Source organism: Cervus elaphus, chromosome 30 (genome assembly GCF_910594005.1).
Source record: "Cervus elaphus chromosome 30, mCerEla1.1, whole genome shotgun sequence".
Lineage (NCBI taxonomy): Eukaryota > Metazoa > Chordata > Mammalia > Artiodactyla > Cervidae > Cervus > Cervus elaphus.
The window spans coordinates 49,481,143-49,508,825 of NC_057844.1; the positions used below are offsets into that span (position 1 = coordinate 49,481,143).

The 27,683-nt window shown below is 41.9% G+C and overlaps 1 pseudogene; it reads left to right on the forward strand.

The window, feature by feature from the left end:
* Positions 1-1,658: 1,658 nt before the first annotated feature.
* LOC122686677 lies at positions 1,659-27,683 on the forward strand (annotated as a pseudogene).

Genomic DNA, 27,683 nt, shown 5'->3' on the forward strand with positions numbered 1-27,683 from the left:
ATGTTCTGCTCACAGTCTCGACCCAATTTATCACTGAATGCACTCATTTGCACACAGTTTCACATGTGACTTCACAATTTCAAACTTCCACAAGGACCTGATTACCCCTCCAATGTCAAGGCCATCCTTCTGGCCAGGGTAGCCCGGGGGGCAAGGTCCCATCTGCCCTCCAGATTCCGCTCCTCTCCCCAGGAGGCCTCTGGGAAACCAGGCTGTGTCTGGGGAATGCCTGGCAGGCAGGCCCCAGGTGTGGAAAGCAAGCACAGATGCTGTCTGAACCTCGCCCAGGACAGGGAGGGCCAGCTGGGCCCTGCTCAGAGCAACTCAGGAGGTTAAAAAATTGATTTAAAGTATGAGTAAAGAATTTGGAGTAAAGGCATCACAAGGTCTAATATTAGATGCCGGTGAATCTCCCCTAAGACTTCAGTTGGTGGTCACTGAAAGCAACAAATGGTACAGAAGCACTCTGTGCAACCCCATGGACTGCAACCCGCCAGGCTCCTCTGTCCATGGAATTCTCCAGGTAAGAATACTGTAGTGGATTGCCATTCCCTTCTCCAGGAGAATCTTCCGGACTCAGGGATCGAACCCCTGTCTGCTGAATTGCAGGCAGATTCTTTACTGTCTGAGCCACTAGGGAAACCCAGAAGAATATTAGGGCGGAACAACTCAGAAATCCCCTTCTTGAAGAGATATTTCACTGTAGATGATACACAACAGACTTACTTCCATGGTTGGTATCATGCAATCACATTTAGCCAATTTTCCACAGACTCACACTCAACTCTTTGCTGTCATGGCCCCCCCATCCCTTGATTTCCCGACTCCAGCCTCACTGGAAACTCACGTGAAGTCTAGACCCACACTTCCTGTTACAGACAACCTGTAGCCATTCCAGTGTTCTATCAACAGGAGCTACACTGCGGATACTCTAATTTAAGTGCAGCCAATCAAAGGTGACTCCATAATAAGTACATAGGAGGACAGGGTTGCCAAAAATAAAAATACAGGAAGCCCAGTTAAATCTGAATTTCAAATAAACCATGAATTCTTTTTAGTATCAGAAGATCTTCTGCAATCATTGAACATATGTATACTAAGAAATTATTTGTTGTTCACCTGAAATTCAAGCTAACTGGGCATTCTGTATTTTATCTGGGAACCCAGTGGATCTCCAAATAGTGTGGATTTTGACAGCTTTAGGGCTGGAAAAAAATCACCTACAATGTACAAGAGTCCACAGAAAAAGCAAATAATAATATTAATAAGCTACTGATGAATGTAATTTTATAAAGGACTGGGAATTATATCCTCTCAAGCTGTGCCAGAATCTCCTCTTCTTTATGTTTTCCGCATCTTAATGAAAGGCACTATCAATCACCCAGTCTGAAATTCTGGGAGCCATCCTAGACTCAGCCCTTGCTGTTAACCCCGACTCTCACTAGACTAAAAATCCACCTCCTAACTAGCTTTTGAATTCACCCCTTCCTTCTGTTGCACTGTTCAAGTCTCTTAGACAAAATATTGCCACAGTCTTCTAAGTGGATCTCCACCTCCATGTGACCCTATTAAAGTGAGCCTGGAGACAGATTCATCTAAAATCCAAATCTAATTGAGTCGCTTTGCTTAAAGATCTTTGACGACTCCTTGCTCTGACGATGTGCCTCAGCGCTCTGCAGGAGCCAGCTCACATGGCTGTTTGTCTCAACTCTGCAATCCGTGACACCAGTTGGGAGCTTGTAACTGATCCAGGTGGGAATATTCACACCACAGGAAATCGACCAGCGCTACAAATTGAGGGCTTTTTTTTTTAAATTGGAGAGCCAGTTGTTAAATATTTACATCCCAGTCCTGCTAGGTCAGTTAGGATATACTTGGCTGCAAGAAATAGAAAACACAACTGATGATAGTACATCTCAAAACACGGTCCCAGACTAGAAGCATCAACAGCATCTGGGAACATGTTAAAAGTAAAAATTCTCAGGGCTTACCTTAGTCAGACCCTTTGAATCCAAAGTGGAAAAGCAAGGGTTGGGCCCAGCATGAATACATGAATATATGTTTATGTACTGGGTTGGCCAAAAAGTTCATTTGGATTTTTCCACACCATCTTGTGGAAAGACTCAAACGAACTTTTTGGTCAACCCAATGCATTAATGGGAGAGCTTGTGGAAGTGCAGAGTCTAATTCAGTGGGTCCAGAATGAAGCCTGAGATTCCACATTTTTAACAAGCTGCCTGGCGATGCCAGCCAGTACTGCTGGTTTGCCAACCACGTTTTTAAGTAGCAAGGGCTTAACCACAAAAACATTAGTCATTTATCTGATGAGAGGACTAGAAGCAGGCCACGCAGGACTGGGTCAGAGGCTCAGAGACACCATCGTGCCCCTTTCTTCTCAATTCATTCAAGTGTAGGCTGATAAATGTTAGCAACCAGCTGGGCTGGGGGCACCTGCTGATTTGCAGCAGTTTGATTGTAGTATTTGCCACTTTTCCATGGTATAAATACTTCCATATTAGTTCATTTCAATCTACCCAATGTGATGTTAACTAGTTTGTAAAGTTCTTGAAAATTTAACAATCAGATCTCATAAGTCAGTGTGAGCTGGCTCTGGTACACCACTGGCTGTAGAGCTGTGACCCAGGTCAAAGGATGGGCACCGCTTCACTCATGGGGATAAAAGTGCTCTGAGCGTGGGGGGGGTCCACGGCTTTGCAGATACACGGCAAGTCAGCAACATTTCATCAAAGGCCTGTGGATGAACAGCAAGCCTTATTACTGGTTTAACTCATCCCAGACAGATGAGAGGCTTCCCAGTGGTCACTGGTGGTAAATCACCTGCCAATGCAGGAGATGCGGGTTTGATCCCTGGGTCAGGAAGATCCCCTCGAAGAGGGCATGGCAACCCACTCCAGTATTCTTGCCTGGAGGATCCCAGGGACAGAGGAGCCTGGCGGGCTACAGTCCATGGGGTCACCAAGAGTCAGGCACAACTGAAGTGACTGGGCACACACACAGAGACAGATGAGGACTGTCTGACACAGTACGTCCCCTACATGCGAGACCTCAAGTAGCAAACTTTCACAGACAGGAATGAGTGTTAACATGCCAAATCACGTAAATTAGCTCCCATGTCTGGCATATACTGTCACATGGGTGCTTCCTGGACGAGTGGTTGTCCTTTCATGGACTCTTACTATAGATGGTGCTATAGTGCCGTATCTTCATTTCAAGCTCAAGATGTATCCAGACATCACTGGATCGTTTTTTCAAAAGGGTGGATAGAATTGAATCCAGCAAGGAAGCAGAACCTGTGCCATCAGCAGCAGGCATGAGTGAAATCGCAGCCTGCCCTCCGTCTCCTGTTGCTGATGATCCTTCAGCTCTACCATCTCCCACCTCCCCTCCCTCCTCCAGACAGTAACTCTTCTTGCCCATCCTCTCGATGCCAGCCCCTGTGTGCCAGCTGTTGTACTGTACTACTGTACTTTTCAAGGTGCTATATTGTAAGATTCAAAATGTTTTCCTTATTGTGTATGTTTATTTTTTATGTATTATTTGTGTGAAAAGTATTATAAACCTATTACAGTACAGTACTATATAGCCATTGTGTTGGTTGGGTACCTTGGCCAACTCTGTTGCACTTACAAACAAATTGAACTCATGAATGTGCTCTAGGAACAGAACTCATTAGTATGTAGGGGAGTTTATATTTAGAAATACTGGATTAGGGGGAGGGGCCAAGATGGCGGAGGAGTAGGACGGGGAGACCACTTTCTCTCTTACAAATTCATGGAAAGAATAACTGAACGCAGAGCAAACTTCACAGAACAACTTTTGATCGCTAGCTGAGGTCATCAGGCGCCCAGAAAAGCAGCCCATTGTCTTCGAAAGGAGGTAGGACAAAATATAAAAGATAAAAAGTGAGACAAAAGAGCTGAGGACGGAGATTCGTCCCGGGAAGGGAGTCTTGGGCGGCATTGCTTGGGGTAGGGTCTGGGCCTGAGTGCCCTGAGGACAATCGGAGGGAGCTTCTGTGAGGTGCCAACTTGAACTGTGGGAGACCAAAAGAGAGAGAGTACATTAACCGGCCCGAACACACTGCCGGCCGTTCACAGAACAAAGAGACCGAGAAAGTCCAGAGAAGAGCTCGCAGGCTGCGGACGGCCCAGCCCCGCCAGAGGTAGGGGGGAGGGGAAGGTCGCGGCGAGACACAGGGCGCAGGCACCCGACCGGCGCGGGCGGGGACTGGGGCTGGGGACGCAGAGGGCGGAAGGCGCGCGCACCCGACTGGCACCAGGGGAAACTGAGACTGGGTCCGCGGAAGGGAGTGGGCGCGCCACACCTGGGGAGAGTGCGCCCACCAAGCCCCTGGCTGCCTGGACCGCTCTGACGGGGAGGGCACAGAGAGCAGGCGCAGCTTTTCGCTCCGCGCTTTTGTGGAACACCCGAGGGCTGGAACGTGGCGCAGCGCGGGCCGCGCTCCATATAGAACAGCCGGGAGCCTGAGCAGCGCAGACGGAGAAAGCGGCGTCAGCCCCTCCCGGCAGCGCCAGCCCATCCCCGCAGCGTCAGCCCCTCCCCGCAGAGCGACGGAACTAGCTACCTGAATAAGAGTCCACCTCCGCCCGCCTGTGTCAGGACGGAAATGAGGCTCTGAAGAGACCGGCAAACAGAAGTCAAATAAACAAAGGGAACCGCTTCAGAAGGGACTGGTGCAACAGATTAAAATCCCTCTAGAAAACACCGACTACACCGTAAGGGGCCTGTAGATACCGAGAAGTGTAAGCTGAAACGAGGAGCTATCTGAAACTGAGCCGAACCCACACTGACCGCAACAGCTCTAGAGAAACTCCTAGATATAATTTTACTTTTTTCTCTTTTTTTTTTTTCTTTTTTTTTCTTTTTTTTATTTTTTATTTTTTCTCTTTTACTTTCCTTTAAAATCCCCTATTACTCCCCCATTACTCCTTAACTTTCATTTTCATAGATTTTTACGATTTTTTTAATTAGGGGGAAAAAAAATTTTTTTTTTCTTTTTTCTTCTTTTTTCTTCTTTTTTTTTTCTTTTTCTTTCCTTTTTCTCTTCTATTTTCTATTTTTCTTTTCCTCTTATTTCTTTTAAAGTCCTCTAGTACTCCTCTACTACTCCTTAATTTTCATTTTCAATACACTATAACCTTACAAAAAAAAAAAAGAAGAGAAGCCCTATTTTTAAACCGAAGATTATTCTCTCCCAATCTTGACTCTCTGTTTTCTACCTCAGAACACCTCTATTTCCTCCTTTCCCCTTCTCTTCCCAATCCAATTCTGTGAATCTTTGTAGGTGACTGGGCTACGGAGAACACTCTGGGAACAGACAGCTGCGTAGATCTGTCTCTCTCCTCTTGAGTCCCCCTTTTTCTCCTCCTGCTCATCTCTATCTCCCTCCTCCCTCTCCTCTTCTTCATGTAACTCTGTGAACCTCTCTGGGTATGCCTAACAGGGGAGAATCTTTTCGCCATTAACCTAGAAGTTTTCTTATCAGTGCTGTATAGCTGGAGAAGTCCTGAGACTACAGGAAGAATAAAACTGAAATCCAGAGGCAGGAGACTTAAGCCCAAAACCTGAGAACACCAAAAAACTCCTGACTACATGGAACTTTAAGTAATAAGTGACCGTCCAAAAGCCTCCATACCTACACTGAAACCAACCACCACCCAAGAGCCAATAAGTTATAGAGCAAGACATACCACGCAAATTCTCCAGCAACGCAGGAACATAGCCCTGAACGTCAACATACAGGCTGCCCAAGGTCACACCTAACACATAGACCCATCTCAAAACTCATTACTGGGCACTCCATTGCTCTCCAAAGAGAAGAAATCAAGTTCCACGCACCAGAACACTGACACAAGCTTCCCTAACCAGGAAACCTTGACAAGCCAATCGTCTAACCCCACCCACTGGGTAAATCTTCCACAATAAAAAGGAACCACAGACCTCCAGAATACAGAAAGCCCACCCCAGACACAGCAATCTAAACAAGATGAAAAGGCAGAGAAAAACCCAACAGGTAAAGGAACATGAAAAATGCCCACCAAGTCAAACAAAAGAGGAGGAGATAGGGAATCTACCTGAAAAAGAATTTAGAATAATGATAATAAAAATGATCCAAAATCTTGAAAACAAAATGGAGTTACAGATAAATAGCCTGGAAACAAAAATTGAAAAGATACAAGAAATGTTTAATAAAGACCTAGAAGAAATAGAAATACTGGATTAATACATGAAGAGTGAAGTATAGAAAACTTATGGAAGGTGAATATTGTTGATGGGGCTTGGGGCCGGCCACTGCTCAAAATGTACACACACACACACACACACACACACACACACTTGGGGCCGGCCACTGCTCAAAATGTACACACACACACACACACACACACGTATCTCAATAGCTTCTTAGCTGATCTTCATATATCATGGTGAAAGGCTGAACGCTTCGCCCCTAAGTTATGGAAAAGACAAAGATGTTCACTCTCTCCATTTAATTCTTTCTTACTGAAAGTTCCAGTCAGGGTAATTAGGCAAAAGGGGAAAAAAAGCATCCAGATTGTAAAGGAAGAAGTAAAACTATCTCTATTCACAAATGACATGATCCTACACATAAAAGTTCCCAAGGAGTCCATGAAATGCTATTAGAACCAATAAACAATTTCAGCAAGGCTATAGAATACAAAAATCAATTATCTTTTAAACACTGGTAATTAATTATCCAAAAATGAAATTAAGAAAAATATTCTATTCACAATAGCGTAAAACAGAATAAAATACCTAGGAATAAATTCAAAAAAGAAATGCCAGACTTGCCCACTGAAAACTAAAACAGGGGGCTGGGGAATGACTGTTAATAGGTAAGGAGTTTCTTTTGGGGCTTATGAAAATGTTCTGCAATTTGATACTCTGATAATTGCACAACTTTGCGAATATACTATGAAAACAACCAATGTGTATACTTAAAAACTGGAAGTTATGGGATGTGAATTATATCTCAATAAAATGTTACTTTTTTAAATAGGGGCAAAGAAAGCAATAAGACCTATACTCATTCTACATACATTAAAAGCACCTGTTAGATGACAAGGGCCTTCTGCATAAGAATATCCCAAGTGCCTGGTAAACATGTAAAGTCCAAAGAAAACAGATACAAAGAAAGACCAGAATCTACATTTTTAATAGCCCTACATGCAGTCTTTACATACACTGCTATCAGAGAACAATTCATATATTAAAAATCTATAAAATGTAAAAGACACTGTCCTTACCCTCAGGAGGTTATCAAATAATATTGGATAATGTGTCCCCAGTTCTAAGATTCTCTGTCATTAGTCATGGCCTTTGGAGTCACCAGGAGTAATTTAAGCAAAGATCAGGCTGAGAGTATAGATATTTGATTATACTCAAGATGCTTCACAAGAAAAGAAAGCCTAGCTCATAGAGTACATTACTGACCAAAATTTACTTAGGTCATAAGGAACCCTACCCCCCAGCAAAATATTTCACACTTGTCTACCAGTTTCTGACCCCTCTGCATAATTATAATTATTGAAAGAATAGGTTATTATCAGAAGAGCTGGAGGATTCAAAAACTTCACCTCAAGTTCAAAACCCATTATCTTCTGCAGTCCTTGACTATCTTCTCTCTGTAAGTGTTTGGAATCTCATGACCTTTAGTATAAAACACTGAACATCTCAGCTCCAAAGGTACGATGCAAGCTCCTTCTTAAGGTACAGAATCAGTGTGCAAGCAGAAATTTAACTTTCTAGCAACTACATATCTACAAGCGTAAGGAATGTAGGAGCTTCCCTGGTGGCCCAGTGGTCCACCTGTGAGTTTGATCTCTGGGTCGGGAAGATCCCCTGAAGAAGGAAATGGCAACCAACTCCAGTATTCTTGCCTGGGAAATCACATGGACAGAGGAGCCTGGCAAGCTAGAGTCCATGCGGTCACAAGAGAGTCAGACATAACAGCAACAAAACAACAGCAGCAAGAAATTTAGATCTTTTTTTAAATTGGAGCATCATTGCTTTTACAATGTTGTGCTGGTTTCTGCTGCACAACAAAGTGAATCGGCCATATGTCTACATATATCCCCTCCCTCGGGAACCTTCCTTCCACCCACCCCCATCCCACCCTCTAGGACATCACAGAGCACCAAGCTGAGCTCCCTGAAGACCTTTATCTCACATAAAACTAAGGTAAAAGCATACATCCTATGAGAATGACTGCCTCTGAGTGACACAGTTTAACAGAAACAGAGAATTATAGCATTGCTTAATGTACAATCACTTACTGTGATGCCTAATTTTTGAAGCTAAAGAAAGGGAACTTTTCCTCCAAGTCAATGTGACACCTCTTTAAGTGGAAAGTCTGTTACATTTCCCCATTTCAAGAAGATATTTCCTCTGTTCCCTACTCCCCCACAGATACAGCTTAAGCATAAATATAATGAACAAATAACAGTGCCACCAGAATGCGAAGTGAAAGTGAAAGTCACTCAGTCGTGTCCAATTCTTTGCAACCTCTTGGACTATACAGTCCATGGAATTCACCAGCCAGAATACTGGAGTGGGCAGCTGTTCCCTTCTCCAGGGGATCTTCTTAACCCAGGTCTCCCACATTGCAGGCAGATTCTTTATCAGCTGAGCCACCAGTGAAGCCCCAGAATGCACAGTCCCTGTCTATCTGCAGAAGCCAAGTCTGTGAGGGAGAATTTGGCCTTGTGGTTACAGGAGAGATGAGCCAAGCCATGCACCAGGGTACTGAACACTGGATGCAGATTCTGAAGTCCTGAACTGGAATTCTAAGTATTATGGTTTGCTGGGTATTTAATGATTATGTAAAATTGCAAAATTCCCTTAAGGGCCCTGAGCTCCATTTCCTTGTCTGTGAAATGGAGCTCCTCTATGGGTTCTTCTGAGGATCAGAGGACTTAGTGGATGCTGTGTGCACTGCCCCACATCCTCCCTTTCCCTCAAGATGGAAGCACTTATGAGTTTCTTCAGGTGCTAAGACTGTAGAACTGACATCTCATCCTTGAGGACAGAGGGACTAAGTAACGTGCATGCATCGAGAAGAGGTGTGTGTGTGTGTGTGTGTGTGTGTGTGTGTGTGTGTGTGTGTGTGTACACGCAGTGCACATGTGGAGTGCTAAGGCGCTTCAGTTGTGTCCGGCTCTTTGCGACCCTATGGACTGTAGCCCGCCAGGCTCCGCTGGCAAGGTGTCCATGCCCTCCTCCAAGTGATCTTCCCCACCTAGGGGTGGAACCCACATCTCTTACATCTCTTGCATTGGCAGTGGTGTTCTTTACCACTGAGCCACCTGGGAAATATTCAAGTCCAAATTCCTGCCCCAACTTCCTGCAGCTCTGCAGAACCATCCCGGCACCAGAGCTGGGTGGGGAGTGGGGTACCGGGTCCTCACTGCACTGCAGCCGGGCTCCTCTCGGCTTCAGCTTCCTTCCTCACTCTCTGAATTCCCTGCCTGCCTGCCAACCTCAGAGTCTACTTCCAGAAAGGCTGCAAAAAAGGAGAAGCAGTAAGTCCCCTATGAACAACTTGCATCGTGAGATCACATTTGTTAAGCCAATTTGTTCATAAGTCCAACAAAGTTAGCCTAGGTACCCAACCAATGCAATCTGGCTATGTAGTACTGTACCGTAATAGGTTTGTAATACTTTTCACACACAAAAAATCAAACACAAAAGAGGGGCCGGGTGTGTAGGAGGGAGATTCAACAGGGAGAGGACATATATATATATGTATGGCTGATTGATTTTGGTGTATGGCAGAAACCAACACAATATTGTAAAGCAATTAACCTCCAAATAAAAATAAATTTAAAAAATAAAGACATTTTTAATCTTACAGTAGAGTATCTTGAAGGGTACGTTAGTAAAATATGCCAGCTGGAATACTGGGGCTGGCATCGAGGGAACAGGCAAGAAGCCGTACTGACTGGAGAAAGGAGGGGAGGGGAGAGATGATAGAGCTGAAAGATCAGCAATAGGAGATGGAGGGCAGCTGCGATTTCATTCATGACTGACACATGAAATGCACGTTCACATCTTTGAAAGTTTGCAACTTGAAGCAGATTTACTATAAAGTAAATGAGTTATAGTTTGCGAACCAGGGGTTACTACTTAAATGTTTGACATGGTAACCCCACCCTTTGGGTGCATTACAGTAAATCAGACACAAAATGGCAGCCCTGCACCCCCAACAGCTAAGAGGATCCAATGTCCACTCTTCACCATCCTGGGCTGCTGCTGAGACTGCTGCCCTTTTATTTACCTACACTTGGAAAAGCCCCGCCTGGCTCTGCAATCTGGTCCCACAATTTCTGCAGGAAAAGACTTGAGATCTGCCTATAGACCAATAGCTAGGGCTTCCCTGGTGGCTCAGTGGTTAAAAAAAAAAAAAATCTGGCTGCAATGCAGGAGAATTTGTGGTTCGATCCCTGGGTCAGGAAGATCCCCTGGAGGAGGAAATGGCAACCCACTCCAGTACTCTTGCCTGGAGAACCCCATGGACAGAAGAGCCTGGCTGAGCTACAGTCTATGGGGTCACAAAGAGTCAGACACAACTGACGTGACCGTCTCTCTACTGAGATACGGGGAGAGAAACCTCTAGAGGTGCAGACAGGAGTGTTCTATGGCCAAATAAAGCATGGGAAACAGAACCAGCAAAACCAACATCTTCTCAAACATGTTTGAGGCTCATAGAAACTACCAACCCCAAAACTAATCTGTTTTACTTGTTTTCCCCACTGCTTTCACATCTGTGAAACCTTTATATTAGTTAAAGGCAATTACCATATTCTGTGAGAGCATGCTTTGGGAAATGTTGGCCTAAGTTAGGCATTAGTAACCGAAGACGGCTGAAAGAGGAAACTGACATAACTAATCCAACTGGCAAATTAATTTGAAGTTCAGGACGTACTAGAGAAGAGAAGGGAGAGAGAGATCCTCAAAGAGGTTTAGGAAAAAGTCAAGATCAAGGGGTACAGATCCAGGCCAAGGGGGCTCTAGTAAGAATGGAAAAGAGTAAAAATTAGTAGAAACTATTGGCTGGAGTTAGCAGAAATTTTTTACTGACTGAATTTATGAAGATGCCAAGGGAAAAGGTAGGAGATATGGTTTAGAGCCTGGTTTCTGGTGAAAAATTTCATGGCTGAGAGAAACAGGCAGAGCAGAGGGAGAAAGGTAACAGAGTGGATATCAGATATGGAAATTTTCTATTCCATGTTCGCTGGAAACTTGTTTCTCTTCTTTTACTCTGTATTCACCAAGCCTGAGTCATGAAAGCTCTCAATTAATATGATTGAATGAGAAGGACTCCAACAGGGAATATTAGTAAAATATGTAAGAAAAAAACAAAACAAAACATGGGACTTCTGTGCCCAAGAATAGTACTGAGTCAGTGAAAAAGGCTGCAGATAAACCAAAACTGAGTCATCTTAGTCATGCACGTCATTTAACTCTAAATCCACATGTAAAATAGGAAATGAGGGATCCTGAGAGCCATAAAAAGCAATGATGGAGAGTGGAGTGTCTCTTTTCAAGCACTAAATGAGTTATATTTTAAAGAAGACAAATGGGAAAATAGACACTCAAAGAGGATAAAAACAGTCATCAGTAGGGTGTAGGAAGGAATAGAAAAAGCTAAGATAGCGACTGAAATTATGTCCAAGAAAAAAGAAGTGACTACAGCAAAACCCCTAAATGTAGATTGGATTTTAAAATATATTTGATATGTTTATATGCTTAAAGCTTATTATTTTGTGTGTGAAAAATACTCTCAACCTCAAGAAAGAGGAGGAGAAAAGAGGAGCTTTAAAAATTGCATGCTTCAGGTTCGTGGAAATCTATTGTCTGCCAGCATCAGACATGGTATTTACTTCAAGCCATATTCAGCCATGTACAGTATTTCAAAAGTGCCACCTAGTAATTTAAAATGACAAGAAAAATAATATAATGGATGCATGCCTGATTTCTCCTTCTCCCGTCCCACAATAAGGGTGAGGGGTCTGAAGGCTCTTGATTATTCTCTCAACAGAAGCAGCAAAGACTCTGAAAAGAGCAATGTTGGATTTGATTTCTAGTTGGATATTTCCTTTGATGACCTGAAACTCACTGATTCATTCCTCGAGAAGGGAAGGAAAAGGCTCTGAGGGCATGAGTATGGGGCAGGCCAATGGCCTGGTGGGGCTTCTGTTTTACTCTCTGTGTGGAGTCCTTTCGTTTTCAGGAATGTGTGCTTAGGAACTTGTAGAATACTATAACCAAATCCAACCTAGTCACTTATTGAAAGAGGAAGCCTAAAAAGCAAGTGAAGCCCAGAATATCTTTTTTTAATGCAGGGCTCATCCTTTTTTTTTTTGTTTTTTTTTTTTAAACCAATCTAGGTAATGATATGTGTCTGTGCTCAGTTGTATCTGACTCTTTGTGACCCCATGGACTACAGCCCACTGGGTTCCTTTGATCATGGAATTTTTCCAGGCAAGAATACTGGAGTGGGTTGCTCTGTCCATGGAATTTCTCCAGGCAAGAGCCCTGGAACGGGTTGCCTTTTCCTCCTTCAGGGGATCCTCCCAACCCAGGGATTGAACCCACATCTCCCGCATTGGCAGGCAGATTCTTTACCACTAACACTTCCTGGGAAGCCCCTAGGAAGTGATAACTAATGACTAACAGTATCACAAAAACTGAGTGAACCAGATTTTGATAGAAGTACACAGCACCACCTTCATAAGGATTCTTGCCAAAAAATTCAACCCACGTCTGATCAATCCCTTAGATCTAAAGCCTATGCTACGGGAAACACAGCCAACAACAGCACGAGGATGTAATCAACAAAAGTCAAGTTATGGAAAAGTCTACAAAATGAAGGATCACATTTTGTCAACAATGTAATAATGAGGAAATTAAGAGACATGGCAGGAATGTTTCAAATTAAAAGAGACCTAAAAGACAGCTAAACCAATTGCAATGTGTGGACTTTATTTGGAAAGTCAAACAAACTGTTTAAAGATATGTAAAACATCAGGAATCTGTGAATGTTGGATATTTGTTGATATTAAGCAATTGTTATTCATTTTTAAGGGGTGAGTATTGGCGTTATGGGCTCCCTTGTTGGTTCAGCAGTAAAGAATCTACTTGCCGATGCAGTAGACTGGAGTTTGATCCCTGGAAGAAGATCCCCTGGAGAAGGAAATGGCAACCCACTTCAATATTCTTGCCTAGAAAATCCCATGGACAGAGGAGACTGGAACGCTACAGGTCATCAGGTCACAAAGAGCTAGATGACTTAGCAATTAAACAACAACACATGTTGTTATGGCTATGTTTAAAAAAAGGACTCTTAGAGTCTCATTTGACTCCTCACTCCACTAAACTCATGCCACCCCAACAGTGAGACCCCACAGCTTACGGATATCAATGTAGAACCCAAGAAAAAAGCAATAAGTTCTTGACTTCTAAAATCAAAAGGCACAATCCTAGTGTAAGAGAGCAAATATTTGAAAGTGGATACAAAAATGTTAAAGGATAGTTCTCCAATTATTTAAAACATGATGCAAATCAACATGTGTCAAATACTTTATTCAACTAATTCATTAATGAGGGAACCACAAAGATGTTAAAACCATTTCTAAACAGAATCTGAAGAACAAATATATGTATATTTATACATATATGTGGGCTTCCCCACTGGCTCAGTGTTAAAGAATCCGCCTGATAGGCAGGAGACACAGAAAATGATGGTTTGATCCCTTGGTTGTGAAGATCCCCTGGAGAAGGAAATGGCAAGCCACTCCGGTATTCTTGCCTGGGAAATCCATGGACAGAGGAGCCTGGCAGGCTACAGTTGGTGGGGTCCCAAAAGAGTGGAACATGACTGAGTGACTAAACAACAACAATACATATATGTACATGTATACAAACACAATCAGGAATGCTGAAATAAATTTGCTCACAGATACAAAACTATTATCGTATAGAGCAATAAAATATAATATTTGGGGTCATGTTTCAGTAAGTGAAGACTAGCAGTTGCTCTAGGTTTGTCTAGTGATAAAAAAGAATTTGTATTGCCTTGGACAAGAATAATTTGCATTACTAATAGCTTTCTAACAAGTTAACTTCTTCCCTACAGTGACATAAAAGAGATAAGTCAATAGAGAGGCAATCAAGAATCACACCCTTATACATCATGCCGTCCCCAAAGGGTCCACCAGACCACAATTTCTCAAACTTGGCACCATTAATACTTTGGCCCAGGCGACTCTGTTGTGAGAATCTGTCCTATGCCTTGTATGATGTTTAGCAGGCTGCCTGGCCTCGACCACTGGATGCCAGTAGCACATGCCATGCCCAGCTGTGACAATCAAAAATGTCTCCAGGAACAGTATGGACATTTCTTAAAGAACTAGGAATAAATCACCATATGATGCAACAATACCACTCCTGGGCATACACCCCAAGGAAACACAGCAGCACTATTTGCAGTAGCCAGGATACAGAAGTAACCTAGAGGCCCATTGACAGATGAATGGATAAGGAAGTTGTGGTACATATACACAGTGAAACATTATTCAGCCATAAAAATGGAATGAATCTGAGGCAGATGAACCTGAAGCCTGTTATACAGAGTGAAGTAAGTTTGAAAGAGAAAAACAAGGATCATATAGTAACACAAATACATATGGAATCTAGGAAAACATATCTAGGATACTGATGAACCTATCTGCAGGCCAGGAATAGAGACTGAGACATAGAGAACAGACTTATGGACACTGCAGGGGCAGGAGAGGGTGGGACAGATTGAGAAAGTAGCATTGAAATATACATATTACCATATGTAAAATAGATTAATGGAAAGTTGCTATATAACACAAGGAGTTCAATGTGGTGCTTTGCGACAGTCTAGAGGGGTGGGATGAGGTAGGAAGTGGGAGGGAGATTCAAGAGGGAGAGAATACATGTATACCTATGGCTGATTCACCTTGATGTATGGCAGAGACCAACACAACATTGTAAAGCAATCATCCTCCAATTAAAAATAAATAATTTTTTTAATGTCTCCAGGTAGATCCTAAGAGTTCTCATCACAAGGAAAAATACTTTTTCTTTCTTTCTGTGTGTGTATGTGTGTGTGTGTGTGTGTGTGTGTGTGTAAGACAATGGATGTTAACAAAACTTATTAACAAAACTTAATCATTTCACTATACATACAAAAATTAAGTCCTTATTCTGTACACATTGAACTTAGTGCTGTATGTCAATTATATCTCAGTAAAACTGAGGGGGAAAATGTCTCCAGACATCACCAAATGAAAATCCCTCTTTAGACAATGCTCCATACTCCATTTAAAATACATGTACATGTAGTAGTCTCTTTTGCCAATTCCAAGTCCTAGACAATGTTTCCTGACAAGTCAAAACCAAATTTTCCCCTGTCTTTTGTACTCACTATCTACACTAGAAGCTGCTTTCTAAAGTAGAGAGAGTCCTCAAAGAAAGCCAGAAATATATTGAATTCCCACTCTCTTGTGTTAAGAACCAGGAATGGGACAAGGGAAAGTGCAATGACCTTTAAGTAAAAGGATTCAGTGCTACATTAAATCTTTAATCCATTTTGAGTTTATTTTTGTATATGATATTAAAGAATGTTCTAGTTTCAACAGTTTCAAAACTATCTCCAGTTTTCCCACAGCACCATTTATTGAATAGACTGTCTTTTCTCCATTGCATATTCTTGCCTCCTTTGTTGTAGATTAATTGACCATAGATGCATTGGTTCATTTCTGGGCTTTCTACCCTATTCCATTGACCTACATGTCTGTTTTTATAGCAGTACCATATTGCTTTGATGATAGTAACTTTATAGTATAGTCTGAAGTCAGGGACCCTATTCTCTCCAGCTCCATTTTTCTTTCTCAAGATTGCTTTGGCTATTTGGGGTCTTTTGTATCTCCATACAAATTTTAAGATTTTTTGTTCTAATTCTGTGAAAAAATGCCATAAAGACCTAAATGTAAGACCGTATACTATAAAACTCTAAGAAGAAAACACAAGCAGAACACCCTTTGGCATAAATCGCAGCAATATCTTTTTCTATCCTTCTCCTGGAGTAATGGAAATAAAAACAAAACTAAACAAATAGACCTAATTAAACTCAAAAGCTTTTGCATAGCAAAGGAAACAGTTTAAAAAAATGAAAAGACAACCCACAAAGTGGGAGAAAAATATTTGTAAACAATGCAACCAACAAGGGAATTAACTCCAAAACTTACAAACAGTTCATGTAGCTCAATATCAAAAAAATAAAACACAATAAAAAAATGTGCAGAAGACCTAAACAGACATCCCTCCAAAGAAGACATACAGATGGACAAGATGCACATGAAAAGATGTTCAGCATCACTAATTATTAGAGAAATGCAAATCAAAACTATGAGATACCACCTCACACCAGTCAGAATAGTCATCATCAAAAATTTTACAAACAATTAAAGCTAGAGAGGGTGCAGAGAAAAGGGAACCCTCCTACAGTGTTGGTGGAAATGTAAATTAGCTACTCTGAAGAAGAGTGTTGAGGGTCCTGAAAAAACTAAAAGTAGAGCTACCATATGGTCCAGAAATCTGGGTATATATCAGGAGAAAAACATGGCTTGAAAGAATACATGCACCCCATGTTCACTGCAGCACTGTCCACAATAGTCAAGACATGAAAGCAATTTAAATGTCCATTGACAGATGAATGGATAAACCAATACAATATTGTAAAGTAAAATAAATAAATTAATTTAAAAAAATAAATAAATGTCCACTGACAGATGAATGGATAAAGAAGATGTGGAATATAGATACAATGGAATATTATTCAGCCATTAAAAAGAATGAAATAAGGTCATTCACAGCAACATGGATGGACCTGGAGATTATCATACTAAGTAAAGTCAGTCAGACAGAGAAAGACAAATATCATATGATATGACTTATATGTGAAATCTAAAAAATGATGCAAACAAACTTATTTATAAAACAGAAACAGACTCGCACATTTAGAGAATGAACTTACAGTTACCAGCAGAGGAAGGGTATTTGGGACTGACATGCACACACTTCTATATTTAAAACAGAAAACCAATAGGACCTACTGGATAGCACAGGGAACTCTGCTCAATACTCTGTAATAATCTCAATGGGAAAAGAATTTGAAAAAGAATAGATGCATGTCTATGTATAACTGAATCATTTTGCTGTACACTTGAAATGAACACAGCATTGTTAATTAATTATACTCCAAAATGAAATTTAAAAAAAATTTAAAGGATTTTGGAGGAGAGAGAACCTGAAGGTTTTCTCACAGGTATAGTTCAGGGAAAAAGCCCACCTCTGAGAAAAGTTTCCCACCTATGCCGTGGAGAGTAGAAATACCAGAGGATTCACCTAGGCAAGGGAGAGCTGGAGACAACCCCTTGAGTCTGATAAGATCTAAGAGTTCAAACACAAATTGGGACCTAGCTTTGGTGGAGAGAGATTGAGTCAGAAAGCATAAGTTGAAGTGTTTACCATAGAGTGTAGCCTGAAGTTCATGGGGAAAGAAAAACAAACCCCAAAATGCCCTGTGACTGGGTCAAGTCTGAACAGACTCAAAAATCACTAAATGTGACTGAAATTCCCAGGAGAGTCTGGATTGAGTTCTACTCTACATTCAGACTGGGAGTTCAGGGCAGCAAAATAAAATTTTATAGACAATAACATTTTATTTTTGCACACTCAGGTTGGTGACTATAAAATCTGTGCCAGTACAGGCATAGGAAAGCTGGTCCCTGGACTGAGAGAAACCTGAGGTTTTTCCTCAGATAGACATGAAACTTGCTCAGTTAAGACTGAACAATAACCAGCAGAAAAATCTGGCCCCTCTAGGAACTGAACCACGCCCCGAAACTGTTGAAGCCGTTGGCTAATGCGCATTGCACGGTTGTGAACTCTCACAAAATGCCTGCAGCATAGAATGTAAATAACAGCTGGTTATTTTTCTAGATTCTTTCTTTTTCATCCTTCTTGGCCACCATCTCACAAACAAATGAGTTATTTTCAGAAAATAGGAACATCCGGAAAACAGAAATTCCAAGAGTCCTATCTACTGATGGAGATCCAATTAGAAATGTAAATCATATATAGAGAGAAGCACTAACATATACACATTACCATGTGTAAAACAGCTAACGGGAAGCTGCTGACTAGCCCAGGAAGCTCAGTTCTGTGCTATGTGATGACCTAGAGGGGTGGGATAGGGGCAGGGTAGGATAGGAAGTGGGGTGGGAGACTCAAGAGGGAGGGGATTTATGTATACTTATAGCTAATTCCCGTTGTTGTACAGCCGAACCTAACGCAACACTGTGAAGCAATTATACTCCAAATAATAAATAAATAAATCATACATAAATTCAATGACTGTCCGCTGAGCATTTCATGTGCTAGATGCTGGTCTAGGCACCAGAGACAGAGAAGTGACAAGTGGGTTAATATCTTGCCTTCCTGATGTTTATGGTCTAGAAAGAGAGACAGACATAACTTCCCCCCAAATAAATGAATATATAATATGATAGGTACTAAAGAAAAATAGAACAAGGTAAAGGGACATAGAGTAATATATGTTAGGTGAGAATTCTGGGAAAAATTTGAACAGAGTCATGGATAAAACAGGAACAATTTACCGGCTATCAGGGAAAGTGTGTGCCAGATGGAGGGAAGAATGAGTTGGAAAACCCAAAAGTATGAATGTTCTTGGCCTATTTGAAAAGCAGAAAGGAAGCCACTGGAAGAAGAACAAATGAGCAAGGGCAGAGCGTGAAAGGAGTTGAGGACAGAGAGGTAGATGGCAGCAAGTTTAGGTAGGTCAAGGTAAAGACTTTTGGATTTTATTCTGTGTGTTTTAGTCACTCAGTCCTGTCCTACTCTTTGCGAGCCTGTGGTTTATAGCCCGCCAGGCTCCTCTGTCCATGGAATTCTCCAGGTAAGAATACTGGAGCGGGTTGCCATTTCCTTCTACGGGGTAACTTCCCGACCCAGGGATCAAACCCGGGCCTCCTGCTCTGCCATTCTAATGAGATGGAATCTTGCTGGAGAGATGCACAGAATGATATGACTTACTGCTGATTGAAAATGAACCACAAAACTCACAAATGGAAGCAAGGACACTGCCCAGGAGTTTTGGCAAGTGATCATCTGGAATTAGTGTGGTAACAAGTGGAGTTGGAGAGAAATGGTTGTATTTAGGATACATTCAAAAGGTAGAGTTGACACAATTTGCTGATGGATTGAACATGGGGTGTGATGAAAACAGAGAAGTCAAAATAACTCCCAAATTTTTGGCTTGGAGTTGTCATTTATTAAAGACTAAGAAAAAAGTAGTCTGGCAGGAGAGTCAAGAATTTGGAAATGTTAGATAGACATTGGATATTTGAGTCTAGAATTTAGGAAAGAGGTCAGGGCTGAACATATTATATTTGTGAAAGTCATCACCATATGGATGGTATTTAAAATCATATTCTTTGATGAGTTCCCCAAGAATACTTTTGTCCTGAAGGATTTCCAAATGTATGAGGAAAACATCATCAATTTGCAGACCAAAATTCAAATTCATAGAATATTTTTTAATCTTTAACATCTGCTAAAGAAGAATCCCAACTAGATATGAAATAATTTGTTTTTATCATGACAGATGATGCTCCAGTTAGGTCAAAAATCTGTATTTATTAAAATTTTTAAATGATAGACTGACATTCCTCATTTTATTACTTCGTTCCATTGTATGATACATATTGAAAATAATTGTGCTGGGTTTTCTAAGGCAGACTATACAAAGTGTCACAAATACAGTTGTTAAAAATCATTCAGTAAATACATGCAGATTATTAATCCTTGTTAGTTAATAGAACTGTTAAAATAAACAGCAGGCAAAAGATTAAATGATCTTGCGTTCTTGGCAAACACTCTTTGAATCATGAAAGCACTTCACAAAAATTACTATATTCTTAACTCCTATTCAAGATTTTCCTGTTCAAGGACACACTTGTCAAATATTCAATAATCAAAAACAAAGAGATAATGTGATTTATGGTTACTCATAGATATCACACTGCATATGAATGAGCTAAATTTGAAGCACCAAGGAGAGAAAAATCTTATTTGTAACCTAAACTAGCTTTACAAGTGCCAAAATCTATGGTAAAGTTGAATTGTTTCATACTACACATAAGTAATAATTCTACACATTTTTATCATGAATCAATATGCAGAAGGTTTTAATTGTGATTAGCAGTATTATGTAAATTTGCTGTGAAAAATACAAGGAAAATTTAAAGAACACTTTGCTGATATTGATAAATTTAGAGTTGCTTCTCAATTTATATAATTTCCTCTTTGAATTCAATGTTAACAATATGGCACTGACACAAGAGTTAGTGAATTTACGTAACCTGCACAGATGTCACTTCAAAACTCCTATTTGACTTCAAAGTTAAATTGATGCTTCTCTGAACTAGGAACCACATGAAGGAAGTGGCCTCGAGTGAACACTGTGTTGCTGAGACCACCTGCATGGTGATGGCGCTGGAGACAACCCCGTTAAGGCCTCAAATGAAACTGTTAAGATACTGTGAATGCTAATAGAGATCTCTGCCTTGTGGCTGCCTGGGACAAGCCTGGCACGTATGTTCCCTTGCTTATTAAACATGCCACCTACTAACCAGAAGTGGTTTTTCTGCCTCTGTTTCCATCTCTCCTTGCCCTCTGTACCAGAACTCCTGAGGTGGTTGTCACTGTTCACTCACTAAGGCGTGTCTGACTCTGCAACCCCATGGACTGCAGAACACCAGGCTTCCCTGTCCTTCACTATCTCCCAGAGTTTGCTCAAACTCATGTCCACTGAGTCAGTGAAGCCATCCAACCATCTCATCCTCTATCATCCCCTTCGCCTCCTGCCTTCAATCTTTCCCAGCATCAGGATCTTTTCCAACGAGTTGGTTCTTCACATTAGGTGGCCAAAGTATTAGAGCTTTAGACTCAGCATCAGTCCTTCCAATGAACACCCAGGGCTGATCTCCTTTAGGATTGACTGGTTGGATCTCCTTGCAGTCCAAAGGACTCTCAAGAGTCTTCTCCAACACCACAGTTCAAAAGCATCAATTCTTCAGTGCTCAGCTTTCTTTATGGTCCAACTCTCACATCCATACATGACTACTGGAAAAGCATAGCTTTTACTATGTGGACTATCCTCAGTAGATTTTAAAGAAAAAAGGGCCTGAGAATAAGGTACGAGACTTCACCCTATCACAGACGGATGTTATTTAACCTCTCTTTCTTTCCTTCCTTTTCTCATATTATGAAATCAGTGGTTCTCAGCCTGAGGATCCTGTCAGAATCCCCTAAGAAATTTTGCTAAGTGCACATTCCCATCTTTGGGGGATTCTTGCCCTCCATGGCTGGGGAGAGACTGACGGTGATGAGGAAGAGGAATTGCGTAGTTCAAAATTGTCACAAAAAATGATTTTGAGAAGAACTTCCTGGCTGAGTCCCATAGGCTGCACCACTTAAGTGCCCCACCCCTCACCATACTACCCAGCCAACTAAAATAATTCCTGATTCTATGGCTTACTGAATCATAAAAGAATCTAATAGATATGGGATAATACATAGCATCTCTTGCCCACCAAACTCAGTGACATATGACTGCAGCTAGCCTGTGGAGGTCAATGAAGTCCCTGTGACCACACACTCCCACTGCCCCCCTCCCTTAAAATACCCTTAACATCCTCCCCTTAACTTATTCAAATCAGTTTCACATGCAAACCAGAGCCAAATTAGAAAATTAAACCTAGCAGACAGAAATGTGCTAAACATTTGCAGAATAAGCACATAGGAAAGTACAAAAATCAGTTTTTATTATGAAATTTGTAAAAGCAGCTCGCTTCCAATTTGGACTCTTCTTGCTAATGAAATCATTTTTCTCATCCTCCCAGCTGTGCAGGCAGGAGAGTGAGTTGTCACGGTCCCCGCTGTCAAGCTCCAGTCCCACTGAACCCAGAGCAGTCGCTGAGGCCTCTCTCCCCCCATACTGAATTTAGGAGGTCTGGAATTTTCATCAGCCAGAGCACATTCTGCGTATGTTGTCGGTCTCAAATGTTTGGACACCAGTCAGCATGTATGACAGGGTGACTGACAAGTGGCAGTTCAACCAATAAAGGGTTGAAAGTGTTCCTCTTTTCCACTTTGCATTTATAGAGTCAAGTGTTGCTCCAGGATTATTTTGTTTTGAGGCTACATTCTGAGATTACATCTCTAGCTAAAAATTGCATTTCTAAATAATAATGTGTGAAAGAGATTGCCTGAAAGATTTTGCCAGCCTTTCTGAAAAGATGCCAATGGATGAGCCATCTATCTTAGAAAATTTTAGATTGACAGTAAAATGATATGTAAGCACAAATGGAGACAACACTTTTGTTCACTTTCTGCAATAGAAGTTTTGAAATAGCTTTTTCATGTATATGCTTTATAAAACAAATAAATTCCAAAATGGAGGACAAAATATAATTAAAATTTATATTCAGAGTACCATAACAAAAACAATATATAATCCAGTGTCACTAAATTGAATGCATGGCTTGTCACCAGCACCTGCATTTCAGAAAGTAAGCAAGAACTGTAGGTAACTAGAGCATACACACTCAGTCATGTCTGTTCTTTGTGACCCCATGGACTGTAGCCCTCCATGCTATTCTGTACATGGAATTTTTGCAGGCAAGAATACTGGAGTGGGTTGCCATTTCCTTCTCCAGGGCATCCTCCCAACCCAGGGATCAAACCTGCATCTCTGGTGTCTCCTGCAATGGCAGGCGGATTCTTTAGCACTGAACCACCTGACTAGATCTTTCTGTAAAGTTACCTGTAACTGAGTTTGAAGTGAAACAGTGTAAAACATATAGACAAGTCACATTGTTTTTTCAAAGATATTCTAGTTCTGGCATACTTGGTTTATATTTTTATTCTAAAGTTATGGATTTATCTTCTTTATATATTTTTATTTTTCTAGCTTAATATTTTATTGGGTTTCCTTGATGACTCAGTGGTAAAGAATCCACCTGCAATGCAGAGGGTATGGGTCCAATCCCTGGTCTGGGAACTAAGATCCTGTGGGGGAGGGTGGTGCTGGGGCTCCGGGCGGGAGGCAGGGGTGTAGGCTTCCCTGGTGGGTCAACTGTAAATAATTCATCTGTCAATGCAAGAGATGTGAGTTCAGTCCAGATGCAGGTTCAATCTCCAGATCCCCTGGAGAAGGAAATGGCAACCCACTCCAGTATTCTTGCCTGGGAAATCCCATGAACAGAGGAGTCTGGCAGGCCACAGGCCATGGGGTCACAAACAGTTGGACATGACTTAGCAACTAAACAACAACAAAAAATTACATGTATATTTTGAGGAAAATAAGAAAAAATAAAGTCATGCCTTGAAATCTTGTTATCTAGAGATGGTTCTTGGTAACATTCCCTAAAGTGGACTTTAAGAGTATGGACATGTGTGCACACATGTATGTGTGTTGAGATGAAATTTTAAAACAGCATTTATTCCAAAAACTCTTGCTTCTATAGATGAACATAACAAAGTGTCTTGGAGTAAATTTTCCTTTTTCAGGAAAGAGTCACTAGACAGACTTCTCATAGCTACTCAAAAGTAAAGGTTAACAATCACCTACTGCCTGATGAAGAGATACAGCAGAACCTTCGGGAATCTGACAGTCTTGCCCTCCCCATATCCTTTGATGTGCAGAGTCATCCTCTATGGGGAAGGTAGACAAATCTGCATACAAGTCGAGGAGCCTCCTGGGAGGGAGAGAATGTGAGCATGGTATTTTCCTGTTTGAAGTTCAAATGTTAGAATACTTGGGATGATCCTGACAATGGTCTGGTGATAGGAAAAGACCACAGAGTTCCAAATGGAGTTCTCCAGGCTGGCAGGGAAATTGTGGGGTAACCCATTCTCTAAAAACGAGAGCCTGAGGTCCAGGGGAAAAGTTTTACTTTCCAGGGGAAAAGCTTGTCCTCAGCATGGCGTGTGGTTGAACTTAGAAGAGCCAGGAGATTCAACAAGTGAATCTAATTAGAAGCAAAAGAGGCTACCTTGAGATTCAGAGCTTAGAACCCCATGTGACCTATGGAGATATCTGAAGCTACAGACACAAGCTGCCTCCCAGGGGACAGAGGCATACAGGCGAGTACAGAGACGTGTGACCTAGAGATGGAACTTAATAAAGGATCAGGGAGGAAGGCAGACACATGGACCCAGTCAACCAAGCCAATGGCTGCTAAAACAAGGCCCAACACGGAACCAATCAGACTGTGCACAGACTGTTTTAGACCGAATAAGCCACTGAGGTTCTTGAACAATTTCAGGTGAAATAATCCTCAAGAAACTATGAAACTTCTAAATTATATCTTTGGAGTCCCAAACTGTCTTAGAAATGAGAAGGATGTGACTAGATCTGTAACCCAAGCTGACAAATTGACCATACCAGTAACATGAATGCATATATGTGTGTGTGTGTGTGTTTTGAAATAGAGCATCACATGAAACATAAATCCTTATCAATTACTGATTTTCTGTTAGGCTTATTATACATTGACTCAAATATCCATTCAACAAGCATTTATAAAACACTTATAATATACAAGGCACTGTGTATACTGTGTTGAATAAGGCACTGTCTAGTGAGTGTTTCGCAGGCAAGAACAATAAATTATAGCACAATTTGATAAGTGTGCTTTCATTGAGAAATAAACAAAGCATCGTGGAAGGCCAGATTAATACTATATACAAGTGATTTATATTCCTTTTTCTCTGACCACTGCCCAATCTCTCTTTTCTGATTTGCCCATAAGCAGGGAAGCCACAGAAGGAAAGTAGGATAATCTGCATGTCAAATGGTCAAGTCAGATGAAGACTGATGCCTTGATGACATCAATGGATTTGGTACTTAGAAGGTCACTGGTGAATCATTCAAAAAACCTTTTTTTGAATGCTGCAATCTTTGCATCTCAGTGAGTTAGGACCTAAAATAAAGGTGTCTTTTGGTAGAATTTAATAAAGAAATGTTGCTAATTCTAGAGATTTACAGAAATAGTAGTTTTTATTAGTCTGCTTGCATATCTTCCACCATCCCTCTCCATCAGAGCAAAGGGAATCATCTTCCCTCTCCTTTTGGAAGGGCTTCCCTGGTGGCTCAGACGTAAAGAATCTGCCTGAAACGCAGGAGACCTGGGTTCAATCTCTGGGTTGGGAAGATGCCCTGGAGAAAGGAATGGCAACCCACCCCAGTATTCTTGCCGGGAGAATCCCATGGACAGAGGAAGCCTGGTAGGCTGGCAAAGAGTTGGACATGACTGACACTATCACTCTATTCACTGCTTTTGGAAACCTCCTTCGTTTCCCAGGGCAAAGGAAGGGATGGTCTTGCCTCACTCAGATGACCCCACTCCCCTCTTCCTGGGCAGACATGGCCCCTCCACTCTAGTTGATACAGTTTGCATATGTGAACAAGGTTTTGTCTAAGGAGTTTAAGGGGTTAGAGCTCAGCCTTGAAAAAAAACAAAGGGAATTTTTTCTTTTTTCACTCTAACCATTACTTCTGTCAACCAACCTCTCTAGAATGTGTTCCTCTGACTTTCCAGATTCAATATGGTACCTGTGTACTGAGGATGAGGAAGACAGAAAAGGATTTACAGTTCTCCCAATTCCATCCTTAGAATTATTCCTTCAGCTTCACTTAGTGACTTTCCATCTCTTCGAAAGGATACATTATACAAATTTTAAAATGGGAAACTGGCTTCAGGGACTTGGAGCTCTACAAGCTGATGACATTTCTTTTTTTTTTTTTTTAATTGGAGGCTAATTACTTTACAATACTGTGGTGGTTTTTGCCATACATTGACATGAATCAGCCACGGGTGTGCATGCCCCCCCACCACTCCCACTGCCCCCCGCCCCCGCCGTCCTGAGCCCCCCTCCCTCCCCATCCCATCCCTCTGGGTTGTCCCAGTGCATTGGTTTTGAGTGCCCTGTTTCATGCATCAAACTTGGACTGGTCATCTATTGCACATATGGTAATATACATGTTTCAATGCCATTCTCTCAAATCATCCCACTCTCTCCTCCCACAGAGAAGGAGGATATTTCTTTGAAAACATTACTTGGGCTCTTCCGCGTCTTCGACCACCACTCCCTTTTTCCCACGTTTCGGCATCACTGTAAGGTACGCCCTTTTGCACCAGTTCCACTTGGCCCACTGAAGCAGTATTTTGATCGCGTTGCCTGCTTCGGTCCCTGTCTGGCTCCTCCTTAACCCAGCACAAAGAATGGAGCACGCTGTGCCCCACGTGGGTAACTGGAGTGGTCACGTGAGGCGAAGAAGAGTAAGGCAGGAGCGAAGAAGAACGAAAAAGAGGCCGTAGGAGAGGGCGCAGTTCTGTATGAAGACCCCCCAGATCAGAAAACCTCACCCAGTGGCAAATCAGCCACACTCAAGATCTGCTCGTGGAATGTGGATGGGCTTCGAGCCTGGATTAAGAAGAAAGGTTTAGATTGGGTAAAGGAAGAAGCCCCAGACATCCTGTGCCTCCAAGAGACCAAATGTTCAGAGAACAAACTACCAGTTGAACTTCAAGAACTGTCTGGATTATCCCATCAGTACTGGTCAGCTCCTTCAGACAAGGAAGGGTACAGTGGTGTGGGCCTCCTCTCCCGCCAGTGCCCACTCAAAGTCTCTTATGGCATTGGTGAGGAGGAACATGATCAGGAAGGCTGAGTGATTGTGGCTGAATATGATGCATTTGTGCTGGTGACAGCCTATGTGCCTAATGCAGGCCGAGGTCTGGTGCGCCTGGAGTATCACCAGCGCTGGGATGAAGCCTTTCGCAAATTCCTGAAGGGTCTGGCATCCCGCAAGCCCCTTGTGCTATGTGGGGACCTCAACGTGGCTCATGAAGAAATTGACCTTCGCAACCCAAAGGGAAATAAAAAGAATGCTGGCTTCACTCCACAAGAGCGGCAGGGCTTCGGGGAATTGCTGCAGGCTGTGCCACTCACTGACAGTTTCCAGCACCTCTACCCCAACACGGCCTATGCCTACACTTTTTGGACCTATATGATGAATGCGCGATCCAAAAACGTTGGTTGGCGCCTTGATTATTTTTTGTTATCTCAGTCTCTCTTGCCTGCATTGTGTGACAGTAAAATCCGTTCCAAGGCTCTGGGCAGTGACCACTGTCCCATTACCCTATACCTAGCTCTGTGACACCTCTTCCAAATCACGTTGAGCCTAGGAAATAAGCCCACCAAGCTAGCTTTAAAATTCTTATCCCCAGACTTCTTTAATAACTGCTATCTAGAGATATCTGCATTGTATTTCCCCTCTAAGCTGTGAATCCTTTAACCAGGCTTCTAATAACAGATGTAAGTTCTCAAGGAGGGTGTTTGTGTAGGGGTTGTGCTTTTTTCTTTTTCTTTTTTTACATTAAACAAAAGCTACTGATATTTCCTTTGAACTGTCCCTGTGAAAATAAAGAGCCATAGTTTCA